The sequence below is a fragment of the Camelus dromedarius genome, chromosome 2 (genome assembly GCF_036321535.1).
Source record: "Camelus dromedarius isolate mCamDro1 chromosome 2, mCamDro1.pat, whole genome shotgun sequence".
In the NCBI taxonomy this organism is placed as follows: Eukaryota; Metazoa; Chordata; class Mammalia; order Artiodactyla; family Camelidae; genus Camelus; species Camelus dromedarius.
In genome coordinates this window covers 59,323,567-59,330,820 of record NC_087437.1, presented here as the reverse complement: position 1 = coordinate 59,330,820, position 7,254 = coordinate 59,323,567, and the positions used below count along the sequence as shown (strand labels likewise).

The 7,254-nt window shown below is 40.8% G+C and overlaps 1 protein-coding gene across 5 annotated transcripts in view; it reads left to right on the top strand.

The window, feature by feature from the left end:
- Positions 1-504: 504 nt before the first annotated feature.
- The window catches only part of ATP13A3 (ATPase 13A3), a 73,734-nt gene continuing 66,984 nt past the window's right edge, over positions 505-7,254 (top strand). For 4 of the 5 annotated variants that reach the window (XM_064493900.1, XM_031453554.2, XM_031453534.2 and 1 more), the window contains exons 1-2: positions 505-655; positions 1,403-1,448. The gene's annotated coding sequence lies outside the window, so the exon portion shown is untranslated. Of the gene's footprint in view, positions 656-1,292; positions 1,449-7,254 lie in introns of those variants that run through there. The other variant, XM_064493893.1, reaches the window with a different exon arrangement.

Genomic DNA, 7,254 nt, shown 5'->3' with positions numbered 1-7,254 from the left:
CACCCTTTCTTTTCCACTCCTGCCGGAGAGGGCGGGTGCTAAAGGGGAGGAGGTGGGCGCGGCCCGACCATGGACCCGCCCACTCCGCCGGCCCCGCCCCTCCCGTCGTCCCCTCTGCTCCCCTCCGCCCTCGGCGCGGGATGAGGCAATCACGTGAGCTCACATCCGGCGCGGGAGTCCCGAGCTCGCTGCGCGCGCTCCTCCACTCTCCCGCTGCCTCTACCCGCAGCTCGATCCAGGCGCCACCGCGGAGGGGAGGGGGTCTGCTACGTTGCTGACGGCTGGAGGCCGTTTCGGAGTGCAGACCGCCCCTCTCCCCTGCCTGCTTCCCCCTGCCGCCCGCCCTTGTTCTCGCCCTGCTTCGGCTGCGTACCGCCGCCGCGGGCGCCAAGCAGGAGAGCGCGGACGCCCCTGCGCCCGGCTCGGCCCGGGCTCCGCCGCGGCGCCTCCCTCCCCTCACCCCGAGCCGCAGCGCGCGGCGGCGGCGGCGCCTCGAGCCCGAGCGACCCGCGGCCGCCGGCGCCGGCCGAGGGCAATGGGGCTGGGCTGAGGCGAGGCGGCGGCGGCAACAGCTGCGGACCCGGGCCCCGGCCCCCCGTGGTCCCTCGGCTGCTCCAGCCGGGAGGCCGCCGAGGAGACGGCGCGGTGGCGCCTGGTAAGTGGCGCCGGGTTCCCCCGGGCACAGGAGGGAAGGGTGAGCGGGGCGTGGAGTCGGTGGGTGGTGGTGATGGGGGAGCTTGGAGGAGGTGAATGATACTGTCGGGGGTAGCGGTACCAGGTGAGCCTCCTCGGGATGGGATTGGGCATCACTTCTCGGGGAAGGTGTGTGGGGAGGGGACCGCTGAGACTGCGGAATGTCCGTCTGGGACAGGTGAGGCGAGAAGGAAGGCTTCACGTTGTGAATGTGAAGGCCTGATTGGGATACGCCGCTTGAGGGGACTACGAGTGTGTGTTGGAGTTTGGGAGTGGGATGGTGGTCCAGCCCTTTTAGAAAGTCCAGGAGATGGTGAGGTCGAAGGTAGTGGTAATTGGCAGGGCGTTTGATGGGTTTGTGCGGGTGCTGACTGAAGGAATCTTGAGTTCGTCCTTAGTCACGGAGTAGTAGAGCTCCTTGCCAGTCACCGCATTGAGCTGAGTGAGGTCAAGACGAAAAGTGACTTAAGACTTGCTTAAGGCCTCTCACTTTGATTCCGATAGTGAGGACTAGAACCCATGGTCCTTTTCTCCAATACTTCCAAGGCCACTTTCCTTCTCTCCGCTCCATTCGCAAAGTTAGTTTCTGGTGAATATGTGACTTTGTTTGGAGGGGGACTCGAGGGAATCTGGGGATTGACAGTAATACTTAAGAGTTTCCCAATTTGAAAAGCTTTTGTGACAGGTGTTTATCATTTCTTCTTCCCAGAGATCTGACAGAAACATCCTTGAATCTTGGTGTCTGGACATAGGAGGTATGAATCACTCACATAATTAACTACTTTTAATCATCAGTGTCTTAGAGCTATATTTGTTGGTTATATTAGTGCAAAATGAATGAGTATGGAGTCGTAAACCTAGAAGCAGAAATCTGTGTTTCCTACACATGATTCCAAGCTAAATGAGTAGAACATTTGTGTATGTAATGACTATTTTAGATCCATGAGTCAGGAAGTTATAATTAAAAAAAAAATCTAAGAAGTGCAGGAATGTGAAAGATTATTGTAAAATGAACACTTTCTAAAGGCTTTGTTGCTCAAGTGAAGATGTTCTGATTGGACTGTCTTTTGAAGGGTTATTACTTAGTTAAAAGTTCTCTACCTTTGCTTAGAATTCAGCCTCTTTACCAAGGCACATGTATTCATTTTGTTTCACTGGAACATATGTGGTTTTCTTTTCTTCGGAGGATTGTTGCATTGCTGAATAGGCTACAGTTGCCAAAATAAATGTATGTGGGCATCCCATTCTGGTTTAGCGACCCTTTTTAAAGGCAGATCAGTTTCTGAGAATTGCTTGAAATAGTCAGCCTATTGTTAATATTGTTATGGAAGTTTATTTTTGCTACTATCCTTGTTTTGCATTATCCTCTATTAGATCAGGTGAGGGTGAGACAGCTAAGTGCGATTTTGGAAGGTTAGGTTATTGGGTAGGAAAAAATGATGACACTAATTGCTTTAACTTACAAGTAGTACCGTTATAAATAAGTAAAAATATTAAGTAGCGGTTTATTTTGATAAGAAAGCTGACAGGCCTCAATTTGACTTAGTGTTCAGTTATGTAGTAGGAAAGAGGAATTCTTTGTCTAGGCCAACCAGGGAGCCTTATTTGGGGTAGCTCTGGTTATTAAGATTTTAATTTACAACTGGTTTGCGATAAATAGGGTAAATTCCTATATAGATAAGGAAGTAGTTTCATAGTGATTAGAACAGAACTCTATAACCTGAATATCTAAACAGTATTTTCTGATGAGTTTTCTACTTGGTTCTCCTTATTAGATGTTAGAGCTAAAATACTTCTGTTGGTCTAGTTAGCCCTTAATAGTTATTTCATTTAGGTAACATCAGTTCCCCATCTATGTTATATTCCCAGTATGGATTCTTATGTGGATAATAATGTGTTTGCAGCTACAGCACATTGTAGCAGAAAAAGCATGAACTGGGGAATCAGACCTGAGTTTGATTTCTGACTTTTTTTTAGTAGCTATTTGACTTTGATCAATGATAATAGTTATTGAGTAATCTTACTGTATACTAAGTTTTGAAGTAAACATGACCTGAATTACCTCATTTAAGCCCCATTTTACAGGTGGGGAAACTGAAGTTAGAAATACTAAGTTGTGCAGAGTCACATAGAGCTAACCAAGTAAGCCTAGAAACAGAAACTTCTACGTCACATATGGTAAATGAGCGCTAGGACTCTGGCTGTCTATACTGTAAGTTGCTTAACTTCCCTGTTCTTCTTCTTTTTTTTTTTTTTATAATTAACAAAGGAGAATTTTAACACTTAGCTCAGAGTTTTGAGGATTAGCTGAGAGCCCGTGTAAAGAAAGGAGCACTCTTCTGTACATAGTAAATAGTTGCTTTCCCCCTTCCGTTCTTTATACCAAATCGGGCTGTGCTCGTTTAGCGTGGTGGTTTTGTAACCATTGTGAATGTAAGGTTTTAAAATGTGAATATACTTTATTGCTAAAATTGATAGCAGTCCTAGGAGATGGGCAATGATATGGGACATCCTGTGGGACTTTGTCTTTATTCCGTATTTTTTTCCCACTGGTCTAGGTGATGGTAGAAATAGGAAGTTCATACTTGTGAATCACAACAAGGTGGTGGTTGTAATTTCTAAAATCTTAGAAGACAGAATGTAATTTCAAAATGGTATTGGTCACTTGGTTTATCTAAATCTGGGCTTCTGTTCACTGGTATACTTGGCAACCTAAGCAGTAGACCTTGTGAATGCACCCCAAGTTGAATAGGAGTTAGCAGCTTGTTGTTTGTTAAAGACAACATTCTTAAAACAGCTCGTGGTAGTATACTAAAAGAAGATAATCTGGTGTCTGACATCTCTCTGATACATAACCAGAAGGTTTGTTTCAGTGATACTGTATTCTGAACGTGCTGTATAGCTCATCTTGTTGAATCTGGATCTAGGAGTTAGCTGATGGGATTTAGTCTTTGGTTTTGGAACGGAGTTTGTGTGATATGAAGCCAATTGGCCTGTTGGAGAAGAGTAAATCTGTAGCCATCAAAACTGTATTCTAATTAATCTACTTAACTAGTCCAAACAATATGCAAGAAGCAAGGAATTATCATTAGAGTCTTGAACTTTGTTGATCTTCATATTTTGAGAGTAGAGAAATAAGAGAGGATCAGAATTGGGCCACATATTTTAAGATTTAGGTTAAAAAGTAAAAGGTTCTAGGCTTATTTAACCTGGAGAAAAGTGCATATCATAAGGCAGAAGAATATCCTGAAGTTAATGGTAACTAGTAATTACAAAACTTAGAGTTAAAAACATTTGTATTAGTAAGATTAAAAATAGAGGTAATGTGAAATGTCATGAATAAATGGTAGTTGGGAAAAACAATCACTGTTATAATTGTGAATTAAAAATGTTTTTTTTTTTATCATCAGTAAAAAGGCAGAAAAGTGGAATGAAGGAAAGGAAGAGCTGTCCAAATAATCAAATGTCTGAGACTGAGGAAAGTTGAGGATGGGGATTGTTAAAAAGTGTCCATAGACCACTCTCCAGAGAGAACTGTCCCAGCAGCAGACCTCCTAACATCTTAACCCTAAAGGCTCATGTTAGGGCCTTTGCTATGCCTGAGATGGTAAAACGTTAAGTCAGATAGCAAACTTGGAGACTGCCCAAACTAAAAAAGGACTTCTGTACCACACGGTGTCCCCCTGAGGGAAGAGGCCATATAGACTTACGAAACGGAGTCCCCCAAGGCATGCTACTTTGGAAGTTCCAGGTGAAAATGCATCTTTATCTCGTCCTATCACCAAAGGCCGCACACACTAGGATGAGCTGAGAATGCAGGAAGAAATACACTGTTTGAAGTCTATTTTTTGTATATGAGATGGGGTGAATGAAGTGAGTTATAATTAATCTCTTAATCAAAATTTCTCTCCTGTTGACTTTCCCACTTACTTGCTGTGGAACTTCCTTTTCAATGATCTGTTGACACTCAGGTACTAGTTAGGTAAGAAATAAAATTCTGGTTAAAGTGAATTAACTGTGTAAAGTAGAATCTCCTGATTATATGATGTGGACCTTGCTGATGTCTGTAAAATTTTTCTCAGAAATTTTTAATAAAGCATTTATATCTGTCGGGTGGTGGGGTGAAAGAGAGTTCTACCTCACTGATAGCAGGCTAGATGAATTGACTCCTATTTTAAGTTTTTCTTTTTTTTTCCACAAAGGAATTTGTGAGTTGGACATAAAAATAGGGAGGTATGAGATTGGGAAATAATAATGCTGAGTGGTTGTAGGTTATTTAGACTAGCCCCTTCTTTTTACAGAAAAAGAAAACTGATGTCTGGAGAGGTAAGTGCCAGCATATGAGTGAAGGAGAAGCTTTGTCGTAGCTGGGGGGTCTTCTCACCCTCGTCTTCATATGCTGTAGTAATGGCACATCTCAAAACTCTATGTTTTGTGCTTTTTTTTTTCCTGTTGAGAACCAACTTTTAAGGATTGCTTTTGATCACTTGACAGACTTCTGTTACATTTTTAGTTTATTTTAAAATAAATCATGAAACAGCTTCCACATGTGTGTCTGGCGTGGCTTCTTTATAGGATCCCTGTTGCTCTATTTTTCCTATTGTGAAATAGGCCGAAAAATATGTTAGTGACATACTTTGATATATAAAAGAAAAAGGTTTTGGTTCCTAATTCCTTCTGATCTAAAGAGCTGAGTAAAGTGAAATCCCCTTTTATGTGGGGGCTTTAGGCCTAAACTCTTATGTAAGGTAAAAAAAAAATCTTGTGTAGTCAGAATTACCTGGAGAAATTTCACCAGTTTGAAACTTGATTAACTGACATTGTTTTTCAATTCTCACAACAAGTTTTTCCTCCAGCTTTTAGAACAAGTTACTTTTTTGGTGAGCTGGAATCATAATTGGTTATGTGACATATATTTTGACCCATGAATAGGACTTTAGATTGACCAAGGACAGCAGGTTTAGTCTCCATGGCATGCTCTCTCTGCAATAGGGATGTAAGGGTGGGTGTCCTGCCACCAGTATTTAGAGTATTTTTTTCTCTTTTTTTTTTTTCTTATGGCACACAGATAGTTGAATTGATGTAATTAAGTCCACAGATGATGTGATTCCATAATGTGAATAATGAAGAAAGAAATTAGGTGTTTGAAAATCTGCTATCTCTAGGGTTATACTGGCTGTTTTATATCACACAAAGAACCTAGCATAATTAAAGGGCTAAGTAATAAAGTTGGGATTATTGGGGCACTGTTGGTAATTTTTATAATTCTGGGTTGATACTCACCTACTTTCCGTATCTTTGAGAGTTAATGTCTTCCTTACTGCTAGCAAGACCTGCATTATTTTAAAACAACTAAGTAAGCTGTTCATGTTTTCCATGAAATTTAAAGTATATGAACTCCAACATCACTCTGCGGGTAGCAATGGTAAGAAAACACTGGTCTTGATAAAGAAATGTTATGGTGGTTAAAAATTTAAGTCATATGCCGTGGGAGAGGGCATGGTGTATGGGTTAAAACGTGGCCTCAGAGCCATGTACAAGTGATTTTGAATTTCAGCCTCTTCATTTACTAGCTCTGTAGTCTGGGTCAAGTACTTAACCTTTTTTAGTTTCTTCATTTGCTGAATGGAGGTACTAAAACCTACCTTAGAGAGTTGTGAGGGTAAGAGGCTCAGAAGTCGGTAACTTACTATTATTTGTTAGTTTAATAACATTTAACACATTCAAAAGAAGTTGCACTTGTGTGTGTATGTGTGTGTCATGAGAGAAAGTGTGTGGAGTGTGATTGAGGATTGCTTTTTTAAAAAACTGAAACAATAGGCAACAATGACATACTATTAAATTCAGGCTTTTCATAACAAAAATACCATGATTTTGCATCTTTAGCAACATCCTAAAAAGTTCAAGATGCTAATTTCATGTATCGCTAATGTACTTTTAATGTATATTTCTATCTTTCTCTTTGTGTCTCTGGGCATGTTTGCAGTCTTTTTCTTCCCCTGTCCTCTGTGTTACTGATCCTCTGTGTAACTGTTAACTTGTTGTCTGTCTCCCTGGCTGCATTATAAAATTTAAAAATCTGTTTAATTATGTTTATTTAGTAGGATTTCATGTTCCCTTATTTTCATTTAGAAATTCTGATTAGTGAGATGTGTCTACATCTTTTCTTTGAAAAGAAGACTTGAAACTATTTTAATTCTGTGGCCTTTGGATTGATTTCTTTAAATGTGAGTCACTAGTTCTTCATAGACCAAAGATTTTTCATCAATCTCTAGATTATACTTTAGTTTCTTATCAGTTTTCTAAGATCATATATAATTTCTTTTTGTTCCATGATTACCTATGTTTATCTTTAAAACTTTTTTCCTTATTATTTTCCCAAGTACCCAAGATGGAGTTCTTATTTACATGCTAATTATAATGATACAATTCAGCTTACTAAGTAAAATGTAAAGTACACAGGCAAGTAGTCTAAGTAGCACTTAATTATTTGAAAGACTAGACTAACCTAGCAACTTGTTAAAGTAGATTTTTATTTCATGGGTCCTTTTGATATGAAAA